This window comes from Panthera leo, chromosome C1 (genome assembly GCF_018350215.1).
Source record: "Panthera leo isolate Ple1 chromosome C1, P.leo_Ple1_pat1.1, whole genome shotgun sequence".
In the NCBI taxonomy this organism is placed as follows: domain Eukaryota; kingdom Metazoa; phylum Chordata; class Mammalia; order Carnivora; family Felidae; genus Panthera; species Panthera leo.
The window spans coordinates 194,934,879-194,959,733 of NC_056686.1; the positions used below are offsets into that span (position 1 = coordinate 194,934,879).

The 24,855-nt window shown below is 33.9% G+C and overlaps 1 long non-coding RNA gene across 1 annotated transcript; it reads right to left on the reverse strand.

Moving 5' to 3' along the window:
• Positions 1–6,183: 6,183 nt before the first annotated feature.
• On the reverse strand, positions 6,184–13,139 carry LOC122228573. The gene is made up of 4 exons (XR_006206665.1): positions 12,982–13,139; positions 7,650–7,764; positions 6,521–6,774; positions 6,184–6,246 (listed from the first exon to the last, which is right to left on the reverse strand). It is a non-coding gene; the product is annotated as an uncharacterized LOC122228573 (long non-coding RNA).
• Positions 13,140–24,855: the final 11,716 nt, after the last annotated feature.

A 24,855-nucleotide genomic window follows, 5' to 3' on the forward strand; every position in this document is an offset into this window, starting at 1 on the left:
CATTTATATTATGCATTTGGCTCATTTTTCAAATGTATTGGCATAATGCTCTTTGATATTTTTGCTTTTGCTTTTATCTCACCTTCATTGAATAAAACTTTGTTAGAGTTAAGATCTTTTTATTATTATGTCAGATAATTGTTATGCACCACTTCAGACACTCTTGGCCTGAAATGGTCTCTGGAGTCTTGGGCCATTTTTTTTCAGCTGCTACAGTGACCAGCTCTCCATGGAAGTTGACCAACTCTGACCTTACAGTGCCTTGGTGTTGGCACTTCCTGCCTCTTGTTCTAGGTTGTCTTTTGTGCTGAGCTGTGGGAGTTGGTAGGGCAACAAATGGCACTTATGAATACGTAGCTGAGAAAGGAAGATGAAAGTGCGAAGCTGATAGCCAAGGGCTATAGGAACCAGTGAAAGTCTACCTCTCCTTGTGTGCCTTCGCTTTCAGGAAGTGCTACTCTGAGATGCACTTTATAAGTCTTCTCAAAAATGGTCTATGGAATCAATGAATTACTCTGCTCTGTGGCCATTTGAATAGGACAATCTCCTCTTTGGATGCTTCAGTCCCCTGGCTCCTCACTCTTGTACCCAGGGATCATATTCCCTCATAAAATGTAGAAGAATTACCTTAGGGACTGCTTTCAGGGTAGAACCAAACAGTTTTTGCAGAGAACCAACTTCTGGCTTTGTTAAACCTCTAACCTGTACTGTTATTTTGTTTATAATAGTTATTTCAGCTGTTATATTTATTTTCCTCTTTTAATTTTCTTGAGTTTGTTCTCTTTCTTCTAACTTTTAAAACTGAATTATTTTGTTAATTTCAGTCTTTATTTCTAACATAGGTGTTTATTGTTATAAATTTCCCTCCTTATTTACAGCTCACTCATACTCCACAAATTTGGTATATGTTTGGTATACTTGGTATATATTTTTGGTATATTTTATTTCATTGTTAAATTATTTTCTGAATTAAATTTTAAATACTTCTTTGCATTATAAATAAGTGTGTTTTATTTTTAATTGTTTATGGTTTTCCAATTTATCATTATCATATCTATTGCGCTATATTTAATTTATCTTTAAGATGCTAAGCTTTGCAATTTGCTGAAGTTGTTTTATGGCATTGCATGTGACAGTTTTCAAATATATTCCACATGTTTTTGTGAAGATATCAATTTTCTGATTGTTGGCTGCAGGATACCACACATGTCCTTTAGATTAATGTTGTGTTGCTCAAATTTTCCATATCCTTATTAAGTTTATATCTACCTCATCTATCCGTTACTGAGAAAAATATATTAAAATCTTCCATTATGATGGTCAATTTTTATTATTTATGTACGCATGGACATACATATATTTGAGACTATGCTATTAGCTGTATCCATATTTTAATTATATATCATTCTAGCCTAGCTTTTTGTCCTATTCTGTATTCTTTTCTTTTTTTGCCTTAAAGTCTCCTTTGTTTGACATTAATATAGCAACTTTTTCATTTTAAAAACATTTGCTTGGCAGACCTTTTTCTATTCTTTTATTTTCAAATTTTCTTTGCCTTATGTTTTTTTTTTTTATTTTTCTATTATAGAGATCATTTAGCTGAAATTTAAAGAAAACCAGCTAATGAGGTAATATTTTTCTTTTAACTTGGCAACTATGACCAACTATGACCAACAATAGAGCCAACTATGACCTTCAGGTCAAGTGAGGCAGGTAGTTGGTTTTTGTAAATAGAGTTATATTGGAAAGAACCACACCCACTCATTTATATTTTGTCAATTGATGCAACAAGCACATAATTGAATCATCATGACAGAAACCATATGGCCATCAAAGCCTGAAATATTTACTATCTGTCCCTTGACAGAAAAAGTTAGCTGACCTATGGTTTAGTGAATTTATATTTATAGTAATTGGTAATATATTTGGATTTTGTCCTTTTTACTGGATTTGCCCATATTACAACTTTTTACTGTTTTCTTTAGTAATTAAAAAAGTTATTCCATTTTACTCTGTTCTATTAAATTGGAAGTGATTACTTCTATTTCTGGTTTTTATTTGTCACACATACTATTGATCACATAGTAACAAAGCATAGTGTTAATCAATAGCTCAATTTTCCTTCAGATTAATCAAATGATTTCAAAGTACTGAACTCTAATTACCCTCTTCACATCTTATATATAATTTTTTTTCAAAAGTTTAGTTCAATTTGTATTTTTCACTAAAAACAATGATGTATGTTTGTTCAATTTTTTATATTAACTATATTTTTATTAATGTTTTTGCTACTCATCTTTCTTGTGTCTCATATCTTCATTCTAGATTCATTTTATTTCTTTTTGTATACTCTTTTTTTAAGTTTATTTATTTATTTTGAGAGAGAAAGAGAGAGAGAGAGAGAGAGAGGGAAGGAGACAGCACAAGCAGGAAGGGGCAGAAAGAGAGGGAGAGAAAAGAGTCTCAAGTAGGCTGTGCCCTACCAGCTCAGAGCCCAGCACAGGACTTGAAGTCACCTGAGCCAAAATCAACAGTTGGACACTTAACTGACTGAGCCACCCAGAAACCCCAATTTGATGTACACTCTTGATCAGTTCTTTTACTGTTGATGAGAGGTTCCTACAGTATTTTGAACATTTTCCCTTTGAATTTTTGAATACTTAGTTCAGTATATATTTGGAAGAGAATGCTGCTTTAGTTTGATAACTATTCTATCTTATGGTTTTGAAAATATTTCTGCATTATCTTATGGTTTTCATAAATGTCCTTCAGAAAACTGCTACTTGATAATGATATTTCTTTTGATGATTTTAGGATTATCTTTGTTGTGTCCTGCAATTCCACTAAAATACAACTATGGGTAATCTGCTTTTTATTTCATGTTTCTGTTCTCCATAAATTTGGGTACTTATGACTTCTATCTTTTCAAAAAAATTCCAACATTATGTATTCAAATACTATATCTCTTCCATTTTCCCTACACTCTCTTCTTTGAAACTCAATTATATATAGGTGAGAACTTCACATTTGGTTGCTATTGACTTTTAGATTGGTACAAAAACCAAGGTCTTTGGAAGTGATGGTGGTGGTTCTGGGTCAGGTCCCTAGCAAATGGAGGCTTGTGTTTATTTGTAAACATGAATAAGGTATCCCTTTCCATAACTTTGACAAACTAGGGTGGATAGTGAAGGAGGGCTAAAAAGGAAGGCTACTATGGATTTAGGACCAAAGAATGTTGGTAATTTGGATATTAAGGTATAATAGTCTTCATATTTACCCAAATTCTATTAAGGCCAATATACTTTTGAATGATTTGTATAACAAGCTTGATTCCCATTTCATTCCTGATGAGGAATATCTATTATGCACAATGTTTGGTTATAAAATAATGTCTTGGGTTTGACATCAAAATGTCCCCATAGCTATAGCAAAAAAAGCTGGTTCAAACTGCTGCACTCTGTGAAAGGATCTGGCAGTGATAGACTCAACCTTGACATCCACAAGAGAAGACTGACTCACTGAGCTGCCTGTTAAAGAATATGAGCATTATATATGTTAATTAACTAGGCTTTAAATAAAAACTTGAAACATGGGGAAAAAAAGAAGAAGAATATGAACATTCTTACTATTTTCTTTCATCCAAGAACAGACCAAGTGTTGTTAAAGGAGTGGAATGCTAGATAAGATGTATGTCAAACACCAAATCCTTGCTATTTAATGGGCCATGTAGAATTTGCTTAAGCCTAGATTCTCATGTTAGTTGAGAATAAAAGTGAAGGCCAACTTTATCTAAGATAAACGAATCTAACATACACAGTAATGAACATATTAAAATATTAAAATTCCAATTTTGAAAAACACATTTTGTTCATAATTTTTGATAGATATTTCTATAGCACTAATATTTGTTTTTTATTGTTTCCCCAAGTAAGTCCAAAATGAGACTTAAATTATTTCATGTGTGCCACATAAGGTAGGGTACTGTTCTAACAAAAAAAGTTCTGCAAAACTGACAATTACTTGCCAATTCCCCACTTAATTATTGTATCTATGAATATTATTAATATAATATTATATTGGAAATTGCAGGGGTTGAAGACTAGAATGTTATCATAGTTTTAATTTTTGAAATATAAGAAGATAAAATTGTATACAAAGGTATAAAGTAATTTACTGACTCCAGTGTAACATTCTGTAGTTTGGCATTATTGACATTTTGGGCTGGATAATTTCTTGTGCTGGTTACCCTCTACATTCTAGGATGATTTGCTGCATCTCTGGTCTCCACCTCCTAGATACCAGAAACACGTCTTCCTATTTTATGACAAAATTGTCTTCAGATACTGTGAAATGTTCCCTGGGGGAAAACTGCCCCTGGTTGAGACCCACTGCTTTAGTTTTACCAGGCTTCTCCTACCTATCAATCCCCCAAACCTCAAGGAAATTTCCTTAATTGTATGAGTGAACTTCTAGAGGTTCTGCATATAAGCAGGTTTTTTTTATATGAAAGTACAGTGTTCTCATTTTTGTTTTTGTCACTTAAAGATTTCATGCACATCATAAAAATTGGGGGGTCGTCATAACTTTTCATCTTTTGATGAATACTTGAATTACTTCCAACTTTTTGTTATAAATGTTTTAACATTAATTTCATATATACATTGTGTTACATGTATACATGTAATAGCAATATAAATTCTTAGCTTAAGTGCTATTTCATTTGAAAGGGTATATATATATATATATATATATATATATATATATATATATGTGTGTGTGTATATATATATGTGTGTGTGTATATATATGTGTGCATATATATATGTATATATATGTGTATATATGTATATATAATTTTTTAACATTTATTTATTTTTGAGAGAAAGACAGCATGAGTAGGAGAGGAGCAGAGAGAGAGGGAGACACGGAATACAAAGCATGCTCCAGGTTCTGAGCTATCAGCACAGAGCCCTTACAGGGGCTCAAACTCGTGAGCAATGAGATCATGACCTGAGCTGAAGTCAGACACTTAACTGACTAAGCCACTCAGGCGTGCCAAAAGGGTATTTATATTTAAAATTTTGGTGGATGTTGCCAAATTCCCCTGTAAATGTATCAATTTACATTTTTATAAACAATGTATTTTCACTGAAAACAGTGTTTTAAGGTTGATAGTCTTGGTGTTGTTTTTGTACTTATTATTGTCCTCTGTTTGCCTTTGATTTCGGGGGCGGGTGCTGGGGGAAGGCCGAAGGTACTGAATTATACTGCTGTGATACTCCTACTGTAGCTCCTTTTACAAACTTTTTACTTGGAAACCAACTGTAGTAAAAGTTCCGGAAACTTTAGTGAGGTAATTTGGAAAACAAAATTATCTTTAGAGAGACTGAGGAAAGTGATAAAGTCCAAAATGATAAGGTCACTGGTCTCTGGAGATGCTGATAAAATTGTCTTATACTCTATTTATCCAGTGAGAAAAGAGGATAATTCAACTGGTTCTATTATTCACTACAAGGACAGTCAAGCCAGGAATTTCAGAGTCATAAACCTATTAAGCATTTCCCAGGCTTTCTTAAGCAAGCTTAGGACAGCAGAAACTTTTGTGAAGAAGGAAAAAAAAAGCATGCTTAATCATGGTTTCACTATAAATATAGACATTTGTAGGTGAAATTTATGATGACTTTCACCTTTGGGAAACATCTAATGAGTCATGGCAGTATCAATCTGCCATGGTAGTTGTTATTACCAAAGGTAATTAATATTACCTTTCATTTTTTCCTTACTGTTTTTGAGTGCTATTTTATAAATGGGTCCAAACGATCAGCATCTTCCTACCTTCCATGAAAATTCACTAATTCTAAAACTTGCTCATAGAAATGCTTTTCCCATATTCATTTTACATAGGAAGAAGACCATCACATAGGGACATTGGTTTGAATTGCAACTCCTCCATCCTTCTCATCATGAATTTTGGCTATTTTCCTATTTCTTCCCTATTCCTATAACTTGCCCAAATTTTCAACAAAGAAAAGTTACTGGAAGAACTAACCAAAGACTTAATTTCGTTCAGAAAATGTGAGCTCATCAAGTATACTTACGTGATGCTCATTAGCATCTAGTGCTTTTCCTTTAGAATAAAAGCTATTCACTTTGTGTTACAATTAAAATATGATTACTATGGGTGATCTGAAAGGTGTATAATATTGTGCTAACTGGAACTCACAGAACCCGTCTTCATTTTCATGTCTGTAAAAATTGAATGCAATTGTTTTTAAATGATTATTCTCTTTCAGATATTTTCCCCCAACCAAGACAACATTAAAGTCATCATGTAGTTAACAATATGGCATATGAGAAACTCTAAAACTATGAACATGACTATCTTTTATGTCTATAAATCCAAAACTACTTGGAAGGCTGAAAATTTATAAGTACTTTAGGTATTATCAATTTTTATCAACTATGGCCTTTAAAACTAAAGTTTTTATCCATGTTATATGCATTTTTTTACACAGCTTACCTGACTAAAACCCTGATTGCCAGAGAATAGCTCATTTGATAATCATATGTCCTGGAAGCCATCACTTCGAGCCTAGTTCAAGAGCAACTTGGATTGATGAACAATCATTAACTATCGGGCTTCCAAGGGACAGGAAAAAGAAAATGTGTAGCAACTAGGAAGATCTTCTCCTATATGTTCCTTGATGATTATCTCTTTTAGTAGGTCTTTCCAATTCAGTCCTCTCTGGGAAAACACTGTTGGAATGCTTCTTCCTCCAAGAAAATAGGAACAAAGTTGAGTTAACTTGATGAATTTAAAAGTTGACTTTTATTAAATAAACAAAATGATTTTTGTGTGGTTTGCTTTATGCATCCCAGTATATTTTGACTAGGTTCTATAGATTATTTGTGGTTCATTTCTTTTCCTAGAAGACACAGGACTTCCCTGACTAGATCACATTTAGACTTAATGTTAGTTTTTGATCTTGTGTCCAGAAGAGGAGGAAGATTTTGAGGGCTCATTTGTTTAATAAAACAGATTCCTCTACATTATTTCCAAGCAATGCAGAGGAAGCAAAAGTTTTTAACCGGGAAGAGAACAATGCTTTCACAGGTCCAGGTGTTCAGGGAAAACTGAGAATTCAATGTTTTGAGTGCATAAGCCCAGCTGCCCCCACCTCTTGTTTCTGGGTCCCACTCCTTCACCATCAGGGTGCTCCTTCAAGACATAATTCTGGCATAGCAGACTTTCTGGCATTGAGAATTTTACTGTCTCTGGAGCTCTGCTATTCTTAATGTCTATCCTAGGGCCGATCCTGAATTTTTGCTGTCTTCTAGATTCCATGTATGATCATCTATTTATATCTACCACATTTAGCCTTTGTCAGTTTTTATATTTATTCTTACAATGTTGATTAATCAACCTCAGCCTTCCATTGTGTTTATTTAGTGCATCCATAGCTCATTAACGACATTTAATGTCATAGTTCTCATAATTATTACTTCCCTCAGATCTCTCGAATGCCTGAAATATTGCACCTTCCATCACATTTCCTTTCGCTGCTGTATTATACCAGTTAAACCACAAGGAAGAGATGTAAGAGCTGAACTGCTACTTTGTGCAAGGCACTACTCCGTGCTCCACTTACCAGTAATAGGCTCCTCTTTATGTCAACCAACCAGCAGGTAATTCAGCTTCAAAGTGCTTCTTAGATTCTGCATTTTAGGATTACTCTTAGCACCAACTAACATAAGTTAGGTTTCCTGGGAAACAGAGTTTGAGATGGAGATTTGCACACAAGTGGTTTATTGAAGAATGCTTTTAGGAATAACACTCATAAGGAAGTGAGGGAAGCAGGATTAGGCAGAAAAATAAATTGAGCTGTTAGTGTCAAGGAAACCCACTGATGACACTCGGAACTCTGAAGCTGAGACCTCTCTCTCTCTCTCTCTACTTTCCCTCTCTCTCCCTCTCACACACATATACACATGCACACTCAAATAGATTTATGTTCTTTTTTTTAGTGTTTATTCATTTTTTGAGAAAGAGGGAGACAGAGCATGGCGGGGGAGGGGCAGAGAGAGAGGGAGACACAGAATCGGAAGCAGGCTCCAGGCTCTGAGCTGCCAGCCCAGAGCCCAACACATGGCTCACACTCATGAACCATGCATGAGATCATGACCTGAGCCAAAGTCAGACCCTCAACCAACTGAGGCACCCAGGTACCCCTAGATTTTTGTTCTTAAACACACTCTTTTGTATGGAGAAAAAAATGTGGAATTGAGAGTCAGGTTAATCTGTGTTAGATGTCTGCCTGTCCACATCTACTTTTCCCGTTTGAAAACTAAAGTGGCAATGTATCTCTCATGAGGGAATTGTAAGAAATTGGTGACATAATGTAAAATATTTGTCCAGACTGAGACCCAGTACATAATAATTGGTCTTAAAAATACTAGATATTTCCCCATCCTTTCCTCAACGTGCTTCTATTCTTCATACCCAGAAATTATTTCACATTTACAGTTATTTCTATGGTAGTTTTAGATAACGAATACGTATTTGACTATCAAATTATATAACTTTTATTTGCAATATCAGAAGCAATTTGAATTGGGTTTTCTGAAGACTACCAGTCAATAGCTAAATCTGGGGAATGCATAATTATAATAGCACTTACATAGGAGATCATGAAAAGGCAATGAGGTATGCACTTTAAGTGAATAACCAACAAGCAAATGATCACATCTCAATTGTGCTGAAAATTACCATACAGAATGACTATTATTTTGTGCTCAGCAAACATTCCTCACTTAGTCTAATTTTTGAGCATTTTTTCCCATGGCAAATCTATGTCTACAATTTGAAGGGACTGTCCCTCAATCTCCTTCTTCCCCTCCACTGCCTCCACAACAGCAGACATGTAATGCAGACACAGTCAATTAGATAATTTTTTCCAAAGTGATTGGTTGAAGGATGGTCTACAGCAAGATTTTTTCCTAAGATTTATAATGTTAAATGAGAAAATATCTCTCATTCTTTGACTCACAAAGCAATAGAAATATAGGCTTGGGGCTATCAACTACGATCTTTCCTGCCGTGTAGAAAAAGCCTTCCGTGGAAGGAACTTACATAAAGAGGAAAGCATTCATTCTGGAGGTGAAAAAAAACCCAAAAAATAACAGTCAAAATCTTGTATACAGCTGGGTCTTAATTCAAATCAATCTTTGAACTTTTCAATTGTGTGTCTTAATCCTTCTCCTTTTAAAAAACTGTTATAAGTTAGGTGCTATTACTTTCAACCAAAAAAGCCACAATAAAATACATGGAAAATTATTATTTCTACTTTTAAGTTTTTATTTATTTATTTTTGAGAGAGAAAGCATGAGTAGGGTAGGGGCAGAGAGAGAGAGAGAGAGACAGACAGACAGACAGACAGAGAATCCCAAATAGACTTCACATTGTCAGCATAGAGCCCTATTTGGGTCTGGATTGCACAAGCCCTGAAATCATGACCTGGACCAAAATCAAGAGTTGGATGCTTAACTGACTGAACCACTCAGGGGCCCTCATTATTTCAATATTATTGAACATTGACTATGTTGGAGAATTGCATTTCTAATCATAAGTTGTCTGTTCTGTTCCTCATTGTCTAGAATTATGCCTATCATAGAATAAGCATTCACTAAACATTAGCGGAATGAATTGTGTTATTCACAAGCATAAAACTAGACTTAATGATGTATAATACAATAAGGTTAAAGGAGGAGAAAGATAAGTGTGCGCATATATATGTACCTGTATATGTTTATATACGTGTGTGTGTTGAGTGTGTCCATATATTCACTGGGGACAAAGACACGATGAGGCATGACTATTGTTCTTTAAAAGTTTCTGACTACTTTCTACTCCTTGAAGCATTATATTTTAATGAAAGAAAAATAATTCAAATATAATTGCTTAGCTGCATTTCTGGATCTACCAATATTTTTTACATATCATGGTAGCTAGAATCCTCATTTTATCAAGAATATTTTCTATACTTTATCAAGAATAATTGTTTCTTATATTTTTGCCTGAATTACGTAATTAAGGTTAAAACATTTTTATACTTTCATAGGTATCAATTGTTAATTAAAAATGTTGAAATAACTTAAAAATTTTAAGCTATATAATTCTTTGGGGGATAGTGAAAATTGCCATTGGGAATAAATAAGAAGCATGTTAGCTAGCATCTCTAAAGACATTATCAAGGCACTTGAGGAATGAAAATGGAAGTTATCTGTAGAATATCTCACTAGAAAGAAAGTTTAATTTTTTTTAACAAGTGGAGATTTTATCCACTTAAAAATGTTTTGTTAGTCAGTTAATATAACAAGTGTAAATTATTTCAGAAGCATCTTTTGCTTTTAAAGGCTAAATAATTGTTTTAAGAAATATTTGGGGGGGCACATGGGTGGCTCAGTTGGTTGAGCCCCTGACTCTTGATTTCATCTCAGGTCATCTCATTGTTTGTGAGATCAGACCCTGCGTGGGACTCTAAGCTGACATCTCTCTCTCTCTCTCTCTCTCTCTCTCTCTCTCTCTGTCTTTCTTCCAAATGAATAAATAAACATTAAAAAAAGAAAGAAAGAATCTTTCGGGTAGGAGTCCCACTTGAGAACCATTTAGTATACTCACTCCAAAATCATAAGCTTTTAAATAACTTGTACATTAGGAAAAGCATTTGATGACTCTCCAGCTCATTCTGAAAACTTTTAGGAAAACTGACAGTATTTGATGGAGAGACATGTCATACACTGACCTTAAGCACTGAAGACTGAAATGGGAGCTACAGACTTGGTAACTGGGAACATATGCACCATTGACAAGGTTTGCAACCCTCCTATTTTTCTCTTGGTCTTCCCTTTTCTCCTTTATTATTTGGCCCCCCAGAGGGACTTTAACTTTCAAACAATAAAGAGTGATTGATATCATGGCACCTTGAATTTCAGATCCATCTTAGATCCTCTCATTAATTTTTTATGGCTTTAAGCAGAAACATAAATATTTTCTGAGCATTAGATTCTATTCTACTTAAGTACGAATTATGAGCACTTTTGAATGTGTTTGTGTAACCTATCTTGAGGTGATGCTATCCAAATGTTAGAGTAATGACTTAAAACTCAGTTTTAAGTGACTGTAAGAATTTGTGCTTATATTTTATTGAAAACTAAGTAATGCTATGATCATTTGATATTATTGAAATTGGAGCTTAATCCTTATGCATATATCAAATGTGTGAATATAGTCCTATTTGTTTCATTGTACTCAGAATAGGTGAGACCAAGTAAAGAGCATCCATCAAAGAAATAAATAATTGACATGACTGGGTGATTTAAGAATTGGATACTGGTTATTTCAACATCTGTGAGAGAAAATAAGCCAGAGTTGAGAATTAGTTTTTGTTTTGTTTTGTTTTGTTTTTCTGGCTACTCCTATTTATGTAATTACTTCTACTAATTAACTCATACTGATAATTTAATTTCCTTTAAATAAAAAAAAGTGTTTTCCCAAAGTGGAAAATGTATTTTATTTTCACCTGTGTTAGAGTTCAATGTGTGATATTTATGTTTTTCAGAAATCTAGAAAAACTACATAAACAAAATAAACTAATGATATTTTACCCCAATTTGTCTTCTTCTACTGAAGTGAAACATTTGAATCAATATTTATTTCACTATATAATTTCACATTCACTTAATATTTTACTATTGCCTTTCAGCTTTTTAGTTGAGATATCCACCAAAAAGTAGTGATGTAGTAATGATATGCTATTTTTTACATAGAAGTAATTGTTTTTAGTTGTTAATTATATCAAAATATCATTTTTGAATCCCTGTAGCACTAATTAACAGCAAAATAAATACAATAACTCATCTGTGATACTCAGTTCCTATATTATTTTGAGGATAACTAATGCCATTATGCCTTTAGAAATAATATATTTATTTATTTATTATTTTTTTTTAATTTTTTAATATATGAAATTTACTGTCAAATTGGTTTCCATACAACACCCAGTGCTCATCCCAAAAGGTTCCCTCCTCAATACCCATCACCCACCCTGCCCTCCCTCCCACCCCCCATCAACCCTCAGTTTGTTCTCAGCTTTTAACAGTCTCTAATGCTTTGGCTCTCTCCCACTCTAACCTCTTTTTTTTTTTTTTTTTTTTTTTTTCCTTCCCCTCCCCCATGGGTTTCTGTTATGTTTCTCAGGATCCACATAAGAGTGAAACCATATGGTATCTGTCTTTCTCTGTATGGCTTATTTCACTTAGCATCACACTCTCCAGTTCCATCCATGTTGCTACAAAAGGCCATAAGAAATAATATATTTAGATAAACAAGCCCACACTTAATTCCAGAGTCAGACCAGTGAGTTTTAATATGGAATGCTAAAATGTAACTCTTTTAGGAAATTTTTGATAATTGTCCTTAGATGTGATTGCTAGGAAATTAATAATAATTTTGCATCCTGAGTAATGTAGACTAACTTTAAATTTCTGTCTGGGGTTCAAAGATGTTAGGTCTGAATTATGTATAGTAAACACAGTGAAGCAGCTTGGAAATTATACCTTGATTATCTATGTGGAACATTATTTTGTTTTTTATATATACAATAACCATATGATTGGAGGTGTGCAAGGATGACTTCAAAAAGCTCTCTGTCTGGAAATATTTATATCTCTTAGTTTAGGTCTTTAAAGATCTTTCTCCAAATCTCTAAGTTGTGTGTCTAAACCTATCTTCCATGCTCAACTGAGAGTTGCAGTGGACAATAGGTATTTGTTCTAAAAAACTTATTTTATTGATATTTTAATAAAAATCTATTTTACTGATATATACATCACTCTTTATCTTTGTTCCCTTATGGTTCAAACATCTCATTCTTTGATTGCTCTGTTATCTAATACCACTAACCTAATTTACCCACTAGTTACCTTATAGCCTTTGGTATCTGATTCGGTTTCTTGACTTCTGATCTTATTCAAACCCCATACTATGAATTCTTTGGTAATTATGCTTTCCTTTGAAGTGACTCCAGGAGCTAGGTACTGATCTTGTAAGTAGTTCTTATCTAGTTCTGGAAAAACCTATCTTGAGCATCTGTAATTGAAAAATCAGAATTAGAAAGAATTTTAATAAAATGTATTACAAAAGCATAAAAACTATGCAAGATCATAGACTGAAGTAATATGGTAATTATCCATGAATATGCATGCATGTTTGCATTGATATTAAGAAAAAATAATATTTGGGTTAACCTATCTGGAATGTAGGTTAAAAAAATAATAATAAATACAGTAAAAGAACAACATTTTGGACTAGGACTAAAACAGATATTGAGACAGATATTCATTATCAATGTTACATTGAAATACTAAGGAGGAAAAATTGGTATTTAATTCCAGAACCATACTCTAGTTGTATATACATATACATTTATATTTTATGATATTTTAATAAATTATATATAACAATCATTACATTGTATAGGTTTAGTCTTTTCAACTAAATTTTAGTTTTGTTTAACAAGTCACTGGTATAAAAGTCTTATTACGGTATTATAAAGAATAGGTTCAGGGTGCCTGGGTGGCTCAGTCAGTTGAGCATCCAACTTCAGCTAAGGTCATGATTTCACAGTCTGTGAGTTCAATCCCCACGTCTGGCTCTGTGCTGACAGCTGAGCCTGGATCCTGCTTCAGATTCTGTGTCTCCCTCTCTCTCTGCCCCTCCCCTGCTCATGCTCTGTCTCTCTCTGTCTCAACAATAAATAAAAACATTTTAAAAATTTTAAAAAGAATAGGTTCTAGAACAGGAATTTATAACCAATACTTGCCTTAGTTATTCCCTTTTCTTCATTGGGAAATACAAGTTAAGTTAAATAAAGATCATCTAATGTGATAGAATAAGCTGAGAGCATATGCAAACTTCAAGGGAGAGTTAAATTTTTAGAGTTTCCACTTCTGGAGAATAATAAATTGGTATAATCTTCCTTGGATAATTTGGTAACCTACAATAAAGGTATAACACATTTCCAGGACTAATATAAAGTCCTACATTTCCCATAGCTGCTTGATTGATAATACCTTTCTGATTGACAATACCTCTGTCATGCAGCTTATTAATACTCTTGGATATGACTCTATGATTCAAAAAAATCTACCTCTTGATGTATCTTCTAACTAAATTATATATATATGTAATATTTTAAAATATTAAAAATACACATTAAATATATATTTAAGAAGACACGTAAAAGGATGTTCATTGCAGTAATTCTTTTTTTTTTTTTTTTTAGTTAAATTCCAGTTAGTTAGCATACAGTATAATATTAGCTTCAGGTGTACAATATAGTGATCCTTTATAATATCATAAATTGCAATTAAGGACACTACAATCATCTGTAGGTTTAAGAAGAAAAAATTTTGATGGGAGCAATTACGCCACATAAATTTGGATTGGAACCTGGAACACTCAGCTACCAACTGCTGCTTCCGAGAGCTACTATAAATGGAGACTGACTGGCTGGTCCACTTTTCAGGTAAGGCTCAGTAGTAGTAGCATTTCCACAATCTATCATTCAGTCTTTAGGTATTCAGCCCAAGAACTACTCTGTGGTATCAACTGTTCCACAAGTGATTATGCTCTGAGGAATTGATTCAGGGGCTAATCTCACAAAGAAGGGGAGGGATAAACCAGAATGACAATTTATACAACCACAATGACAAAGATATCTGGCTAGATAAACAGCACCCGTCATTTCCTTGGATTCTCCCTCCTGATGGGTAAATTAATGCAGGGGAACCAAATTATAGATCAGAAGTCTTATCTGTGTGCCTTGGACTAAAACAAGAGTCATATAGTTTAGGGTTATTTCAGTATTTGACTCATAACTTAATTTTTTTTCTTGAAATATATTTTCACCCAAATAATTGATACTAGTCTTTAAAAACTGCCACACTTTCTCTTTTCAGAACTGTGGAAACATATGCATATTCTACTATTTGGTTCTCTTTAAAAATCAAAATAATTACAAAATCATATAGACAACTTCCCTTCTTTTTTAACTGCTTAAAGTTACTTTGAATATGTTTTGATATACTTAAGAATATCGTGTGTGTGTGTGTGTGTGTGTGTGTGTGTGTGTACATCTGATCTCAGAATAAATCTTTGTTAACTTGGCCATGCTAGGGAACAATTTGTATGTCCATTTAAGATTTATTCAACAAACATATTACCTGTCACATCAGGCATTGTCAGAGACAAAAATAACCAGTCCTGGCTTTCAAAAAATGAATGGTTCAGGGAAAAGAAGGGGAGGCCCACAAACATTTCTAATTTCCAATCATAATTTCTGGAGTCATTAAAACCTAAGGTAGAGGAGAATCACAAGGGAAAACAAAACCAAAAAACATCTGAATTCTAGAAAAAAAATTCTAGAAGGGTGCCTGGGTGACTCAGTCAGTTAAGCATCCGATTCTTGATTTTGGCTCAGGTCATGATATAGGTTCATGAGTTCGAGCCCCACGTCAAGCTCTGTACTGAAGTGCTGAGACTGCTTGGGATCCTCTCTCTCTCTCTCTCTCTCTCTCTCTGTCTCTCTCTCTCTGCCCCTCCCTCTGCTCACACTTTCTCTCTCAAAATAAATGAATAAACTTTAAAACAAAAAGAAAATAATTTATAGAGAATGAAGAATTTGAGCTGCCCTGAAGAGGAAGTAAGAATTTGCAAGTTGACTGTCAAGAGAAATGGGCTTAGAGTAGAGGGTAAGATAATGTGCTAAGGAACAGCCTCCCAATTTAGAAGAAACTCTAGCTTTCCTGATGAAACCTGGAAATATCCCATTCCCAGTACACTTCAGTTCTAAACCTCTTAAGTGAATCTGTTTGTTGATATAAAGAATGCCATCTTTCATACTTACTAATTTTAGTATCAAGGGATGATCCTTTTCAGCTTTGTAAAATAATTCTGAAGGTTTACTTTATTTGGAGTTTTAGTCTATAGAGGAATCATGATAACCAGAGAAGCCCATATCTGACTCTCACTGGCTAATTGGAGGGTTTGATGCAATTTGAAGTCTTACTTTATTGCTCTATCAAAGCAAATTCTGTATCGTTGGTAACATTGGCCTTCAGGCTATGAAAGCTATAATAACCCACCATTGATTTATTTGGTGTTGAGTATGCATATTTTAAATTTTAATAAAAATGCCACACTTCTACTGTTTCAAAATCCTTCATAACTTGGGCCAGGGTATTACTAATTTTATGTTTTCTCACACTTTAATGTTTGGCCATACACAGCCTCCCACTTCCCTTCTCCACCTGCCAACCTCAACAGCAATGCATACAATTATATCACTGGTCTTTTCTTCAAAGTGAAAACGCAACTTTTAGACAGTGTATAAATCCTCATGATGAAAAGACATTTTACAGCTGAATCCATGCCATTTTGCTATGTTTTAAACTTTATTAATATCAGAAATTAATAATAGTAAGAATTATACTCCGTTAGCAAGAAGAGCTTTTTCAAAATCAAATGTTTTTGTTGTTGTTGTTTTGTTTTGTTTTGTTTTTGGTCCAGGTCAAAAAGTGGGAAACAGTATTAAAGTTCAGGGCAGCATTCTTTGAGAAGTGTTTGTGACCAATATTTTGTAAAAAACATTATAAGAAGCTTTATGTCACACAAAAAGGTTTGGTTTAAAAGCTGTGTTTGTACTATCATTTATTCTATGTTTTATCTCTAAGACCAAACAAATTCTTACCTGAGAGACCTTTAACAATTCCAAGAATCTGGGGTAACAGTGGCCAGTTAACTGTCTAGACCCCAGAAATACTACAAAACATAGTCCCCTACCCCTTTTTGAGTCCCACTAAATGTCATGCTTATTTAATAGCTGAATGCTGATTGAATCACACTTTCTACCCAGCTCCTGCTCCATTTACTGTCATTTCTTTTTGCCAATCATTTTTCTCTCTATGTTCATTCTTCCTCTATCTGGAAGACCCGTATTAAATTTCATGTCCTTGATACAACCTTCTGCAATCATCGAAATGAATTTTCTGTCCAGTATTGTATCATACAATTTTGTCAATCCTTTACTAAAATACCTATCGAAGTCTGATTTTTAGTGCAGCTAGTTGATTTTTAAAAAATTCTTCCAGTAAATATGAATTCTGGAATACAGTGACTCCTTTTCATGTTTTCCTTTGCTTGAGCCTTGCACATATTAAGCAGTAAATAAATACTTGAGAGGCAGTAAAATGAGATGGATAAAACTCTGGTTTGAAATCCAGCCAGACCTAAGTTTCATTCTTGATCCTACCATTTGCCAACCATTAAGTATTGGCCAGTTTCTTTTTTTTTTTTTTAATGTTTATTTATTTTTGAGAGAGAGAGACAGACAGACAAAGCGTGAGAAAGGAGGGCAGAGAGAGGGGGACACAGAATCCGAAGCTGGCTCCAGGCTCTGAGCTGTCAGCCCAGAGCCTGACATGGGGCTCGAACCCATGAACCATGAGATCATGACCTGAGCCAAAGTTGTATGCTTAACCAACTGAGCCACCCAGGCACCTCTGTATTGGCCAGTTTCTTAACCTCCTCATTTAAGGAGAAAATCATTAATGGAAAAATTAACAGCTATCTCATAGACATGTTATAATGACTGTCTATCTTATAGTCATATAGTCATATATATAGTCATGTTATAATGACTGATTAATGATTAACTGTTACAGTGTTTGTTGATTACTGTAGGACTTGACACACAGATAGCGCTCTACAAATCCTGACTATTGCTCTTTCTTTAATTCATATTTGGGTGAATTGAATTGTAAAGGAAATGTATCCAGTCTAAATTATACTTTACAAAGACTTAAAACATTGGTGATTTCTTAATAAAAACATCTTGCTCAATTATTTAGCCTGGACTTGAGAGTTAAACCTTCTGAAGGAGAAGAGGAAAAAAAGAATTCTCCAGCCCTTAATTGCTCACCAAAGTTGGGAGAGACCCTGCCTAAAGACAATGGTTCAGGGTCAGCATATCATAGAAATAAAACACAGTAAATAGAACACATTCAAAGTTTCTACACAAAGGAGATTTCTTTTCAAGATCCAAGCTTCCTTTGAGACCTCCAACAAAGTGAAGTTGTTAATGTAGAGAGAACCCTGCACAACCAACATGGCAAGTGATAAAGGGCAGAGAAGAAAATAGAGAAGAGTGTGTCAGGGTAAAGGCATTGGGAAATTCAGGGACAGTAATGAGTTCAGTAGAAACAGAAACCACAAAATAAGAATGTTATGAAAACATCCTTTGTCCCTCTCATTCCCCACCTCTACTTTCTTCACCACAATAAGAATAGACATAATAATAATAACACCTAACACTGAGCACTCATCCTGCTTCAAAATGATTCTAGATACTTGACTAGGCACTAATTTATGTAATACTTGCAATAATCCCATGAAATAGGCATTGTAATTACCCCCATTTTAAAGAGGTGAAAATTGAGGTATAGGGATGACAAATAACTTTCTAAAGGTCACATAGCCATTTAGTGACAGAATTGGGATTCTGACCAAGTGTAGCCTGGCTCATAACTACTGTCTTTATACCACTCCAATACCACTTCTAAGATTGTCTTGGACTGAAGCAAGAGTGGAGGGAGAAGAAGGTAGTTGAGGAGAAGAATCCATAAGCCTCGTGTCTTGGAAAAGAGAAAAGGGACAACTCAGCAGCTTGTGAGGACAGGTAACCAAGAGATACTGGATTCCTGGATATCTCCAGGACCAAATAATTTCCCTTTCTACCAATCCCTTGATGCTATATATAAAAAAAAAAAAAACAAAACAAAAAAAAAAAAAAACACCTTGTCCACTGAGATTTAGATGCTATTTCACTGGGAACATTATTTCTCTGAAACCTTAGGGTGCTAGAAATGGAAATATATTTCAAATATAAAAGCTATTTATTGCCCATGTGAGTTTGTGGACCAAGATTTATTCATTTCCATTCACCTCAAAGAGCAATATAAGTCACATTTAATAAATTAATAAATTAGCAAACTAAGTCCCCTTTAGTCCTGTTCTGTGTATTTCATTATATTTATACAACATGATTTGGGGAAGATTTCCAAAATTAATGCTTGGAGAGTCTGGGGTTTTTTTATACTTACATTTTTTATAGACTTAGAAATTTTTAATTTAACATTTTTACTAGGTAATCAAAGTTAGCACATACATTTGTCATAGAATATTTGGAAAATGCACAAAGATTAAAAAAGCTAATTATAATTTTTCCACTTAAACATTTTAAAATCATGTTGAATTTTCTTCCATTTATATCATATATATTCATATACTCACATTCATATATATACATATATATATGTGAGTGATTTATAACTCGTATATAACCTTTTGAAAATTTGTTTTTTTATCACCAATATGTTGTGAGTGTATTCTCATAACCTTAAGCAATCTTTAGATATGTGCTTTATAGTATTGTATTGTATGAAGAAATTATATTTAATAAATCTCCCATTTCTATACACTTAAGCTATTTAGACTATTAAAATAATCAAAACCCTGAATGTGCAAATTTAATAAGTTCTTGATTATTTAAAAAAAAAAACCTTAGAAGTTGAGTTATTGGATCAAGAGTCTACCTTATGTAAGTTCTTGACAGAGGTTGTCAAATTGTCCTCCAAAAAGGCTATTCTAGTTTCCATTGAGTACTTTTTGTAAGACTTTAAAAACATAAACAAACGAGAAGTCCTTTCTCAGGCTCATTGAGAGGCAGGCATTAGGTTCACTATTAAATCTTTTGTTTTTATAGTTTTATTTTATAGTTCTATTTTTATAGTTCATAACGCAGCTAACAAACTAGTTTGAGTAAGTATTATGTGGTCAGTCTTTAAGGAAAAATCCTGCTTTGTTCTTTAGATTTTAAACTGTGTATGCTCCTTGGAGAACAAAGTTGAGTTTTGCTTTGTTTTCCAGGTTACTGCATTTAAACTCTGCACTTCCCTCTGGCTACCTGAAAAGGCCCAATTTTCAAAATAAACTAATAGCCCTTTAGGGTTTCTGTAAGACAACGCAGCAAAACAATTTAAACTCTCTGCATTATACCAAACAAAATATATATTAAAGGTTTATTTACAATCATTTTGTTTTAGAAATGTTTTGATACGTAGGATCTGAATCAAAAGAACTACGGAACGGTCAGAGACCTGCAAGTTTAATCTAGAATTTATCTTTGCATTAAAAATAAGAATTTATTCTTCCAAACACTTTACTATAATGATAAGGTTATGAAGTTAGGTAGTTTCAGTCCATTTTCTCTACCTCAGTTTATTTCAAGATGTTCTCTGTGGAAAAAACATGCAGCAATCCACTAATTATTTCTGACCCTGCCAATAGTGGGTCTGTTTTCTTGCAAACAATTAGAGATAACATGTGTGACTAAAGGAAAGGTGTGATTTCCCTGTAACAAGTTGACTTAAAAAAGTACAAAAACTTGTTTAGGTCCTAAAATGAATAAAAACAGCACATATAAACTTCTAGTCATACTTTCAAAATCAAAATATGTTTTTGTTCTTAAAATTTCAGGGGAACTGGTATTAAATCTCAACACATAATTTGCAAATGTCTTACATCCTAGTAGGTGGTATATTCACTTGGAGTTCAGGCTTTTGTTGTTATTTGTTGATTGTTGGTTTGTATTGCCTTGTTTTCTTTTCTCTTCACTTCTTTGTGTTAAATGTGTCAATTCTTTGTGTTAAAACTATTCAAAGTTTTCAATGATCTGAATTGAAACACAATCAAATAATGAATCCACAAATTATAATAATATTCTTCTCAATTTTAACTTAAAATTAAGTATAATATGAACACCATGGGTACAAGAGCTCTAACAAGAAATAATTATTCTTTTTTAATCATAAGCAAAATGAGACTTATTATCAAAATTTGCTTCAAAATACAAATGTGATAGAGATGGGATTAACTTTTATCTATGTTTTGCAAAGTCTGAAGTCTTGATTACAACAACAGATATTATAAAAAAAAGCATTATAAAAATTACATTGTGAAGTAACAACACATGAATTGCTCTGCTAAGCCTCCAAAAGACAATACATGAAAAAAATGAAAAAAAAAAAAAACAAAAACAAGAAAAGGTCAAGCACATAAGCTCTAAAGTCTTTCCCAATGGAGGGATACATTTGCAAAAATTATTCGTGGGCATTTGGATTATGAACAAAACAGGGCTATTTTGAATTATGAACAAATGTTATCCCCCTGAGCGATACATGCAGCAACAGCTTTTCTTTCTTTCTGTTTCCTTCTTTGTTTGTTTGTTTCTTTCTTTTTCTTTCTTTCTTTCTTTCTTTCTTTCTTTCTTTCTCTTTATTTCTTTTACTTTCTTTTTCTTTTTTCTTTCTTCCTCTCTTTCTTTTCTTTCTTTCTTTTCTTTCTTTCTCTTTCTTTCTTTCCTTCCTTCCTTCCTTCCTTCCTTCCTTCCTTCCTTCCTTCCTTCCTATTTTTAACCTTATAGGTATAATAATACCTTTAACATGGTACAAATAAATGCATGGACTAAAAATAAGTGTGAATTTATATTCACATTAACAATGTCGTTGCACATAATTTACCTTCATCTAATAAAAATAAGTGTCTGATAATTTTAAGATACTCCATGAAATCATGATCAAATATATTGAGTTTTGAAATTCGAATTTGCCTAAATTAATCAAATGAAGTCAACTACACTTATAAAAGTAAAATAAACATTTACAGGCGCTCAATAATGGTATTGTGTTGAATTTCATGCAGCACTCTAAAGTTCTGAAAAACTGTTGATCATTCTATAGAGGTATTTTATGTGGAAATATATTAATTCTTGACCATTGGAAGGGGCCACAAACCAGGGAATAGAGGCAGCCACTAGAAGCTGAAAAATCAAGGAAATGCATCCCCTCAGAGCCTCCAAAAAGAATCAGCACCCTTGACTTTAGCCCAGAAGAACTGATATTTTTATTATGAACTCATAATTTCTTCAAATTTCTTCAAATTACTTCAAATTACTTCAAATTTCCAGTATTCAAAGAGAACAAAATTGTGTTGTTTAAGCCACTAAATCGTGGTGATTTGTTATAACCCCAATAGGAAACTAATATAGTCTGATAAAACCATGTGTTGATAAAAGTCTACAGTTTTATTCTAAGGGAAGAAAAGTGAATGGATAGTATCGCTGTATAGCTATCTTGTAAATTCAACCTGTACTTACAACATAAGATCCAGGGAGTCCAACTCTAAGTACTTACCTAGAGAAACCCTTAAACAAGGGAAGAAATATATATGTACAAAAAGCTTCAAAACTTATTAAGTAGTAAATAAGTATGAACAAATGAATTGACCATAAATAGAGAATGGATAATAAATATTCAAATAATCCAGTAATGCATAGGATTTGAAAGGAATGATAGCAGCTACTCACACCAAATTGGGGTGTGTCTTAGAAATATGTTAAGTGGAAAAAGCATGCCTCGAATAAATACAGAGTGTCACCACTTTTTATAAATTTCAAAGGCAAGGAAAAAGCAAGATCATATTTTTTTTTAAATCCAACACAGTGGTTTAATATGATGGTGCTCTAAGGAAAAGCAAAAGAATATGAACAGGTAGGAGCTCACAGAGACCTTCAAATTTGACAATATGATAACTCTTAAAGAGGGGAGGGAATTCACAGATGTGATGGCTTTATTGAGGTGGCAGCTTGCTTAGGCTATAGTCCCCAGCTGAGCAATCAAAAAGTAACCTAGGTGTTTTGGTGGAGGCATTTTGCAGATATAGTTAAAGCCCATAATCAGGTGACTTTAGGCAAGGGAAATTATTTTGGGTAATCTGGGTGGACCCAACTGAATCTATAGGAAGGCCTTAAAACCAAGAATGAGGTTTTCTGAGAGAGAATATATTTTACTTGTTCCTATAGAGTTCTAGACTACTTGTTATTTTCTCTTCCCAACTGTTTCTCTCTCTCTCTCTCTCTCTCTCTCTCTCTCTCTCTCTCTCTCCCACAGTCTCTTTCTCCCTCCTTGCCTCTCCCCTCTTCCCCGTACCCATTTCTATGTAATCTATATTATTTTCTTATTCTATGATTTATATATAAAGATCATAATCATTGTTTTTGGAGCAGAGCAAAAGGTCAATCATTAAGTATGTTTCATTTTTATTTTACTTATCATTATTATTTAGATAACCAGATCATGCAAAAATGCATCACTGTTCAAAATGAAGGGCTTAACATCATTTTGTAACACTTATCGATAAAAAGAATTACACTCTCTAAATGAATTAGAATAATTTCATAATTCTGACAGAATATTTAAAATCATTATGTTTTAGATTCATAAAGCATTACACAACATCCCCTGCAAATAAGCTCTCATCCAAAAAGCGTGGGTTTGATTTTAGAGCATTTATAATTCACAGGTGCCTGGCCAGTCCCATCTCACTATCCATTCGAATAAAACATAGGAAGGTGACACAATATCTCAACTGCAAACATACACAAGAACAGAATAAATTTTTTTAATATGAAATTTATTGTCAAATTGGTTTCCATACAACACCCAGTGCTCATCCCAACAGGTGCCCTCCTCAATACCCGTCACCCACCCTCCCTTCCCTCCCACCCCCATCAACCCTCAGTTTGTTCTCAGTTTTTAAGAGTCTCCTCTGGTTTGGCTCCCTCCCTCTAACCTTTTTTTTTTTTCCTTCCCCTCCCCCATGGTCTTTTGTTAAGTTTCTCAGGATCCACATAAGAGTGAAAACATATGGTATTTGTCTTTCTCTGTATGACTTATTTCACTTAGCATAACACTCTCCAGTTCCATCCATGTTGCTACAAAGGGCCATATTTCATTCTTTCTCATTGCCACATAGTATTCCATTGTGAATATAAACCACAATTTCTTTATCCATTCATCAGTTGATGGACATTTAGGCTCTTTCCATAATTTGGCTATTGTTGAAAGTGTTGCTATAAACATTGGGGTACAAGTGCCCCTATACATCGGCACTTCTGTATCCCTTGGGTCAATTCCTAGCAGTGCTATTGCTGGGCCATAAAGGAGAGCTATTTTTAATTTTTTGAGGAACCTCCACAGGGTTTTCCAGAGCGGCTGTACCAGTTTGCATTCCCATCAACAGTGCAAGAAGGTTCCTGTTTCTCCACGTCCTCGCCACCATCTATAGTCTCCCGATTTGTTTTGTTCATTTTAGCCACTCTGACTGGTGTGAGGTAGTTTTGATTTGTATTTCCCTGATGAAGAGCGATATTGAGCATCTTTTCATGTAGATACAATTTTTAAAGTGGGTTTTGTCTCAAGTCACTACACTGCACTTCTATTTTCTGGGAGCTGCTATGGCCCTTCAGCACTTACCCTTCACCTATTTTCTGCCACCTGCTTTCAGGAATGGCAAACCACTGCTGGAAAATACTAGTTTGAAAGCACTCAGGGAGCTAGAATGAATCAAGCTACTGAGGAAGCTTCCAGAGGACGAGAGGGAGGAAAATAAGCCTGAGTTGTAAAAATTGCACAAGTGACAACAGCTTTTTTTGTAGGGCGAGGGACACTACATGAATTAATGATTTTAAATGTTGCCAGAAATTACCTTCTGCAGCAGGTGAGAAGTAAGGTGAATAGAAACATGAGTAAAAGGAAGATTAGGTGGAGAAAGTGTCTATGCAGGGACGCGAGCATCATCTCTGACTTTCACTGGATGTATGACCTCAGACAAGTTAATCT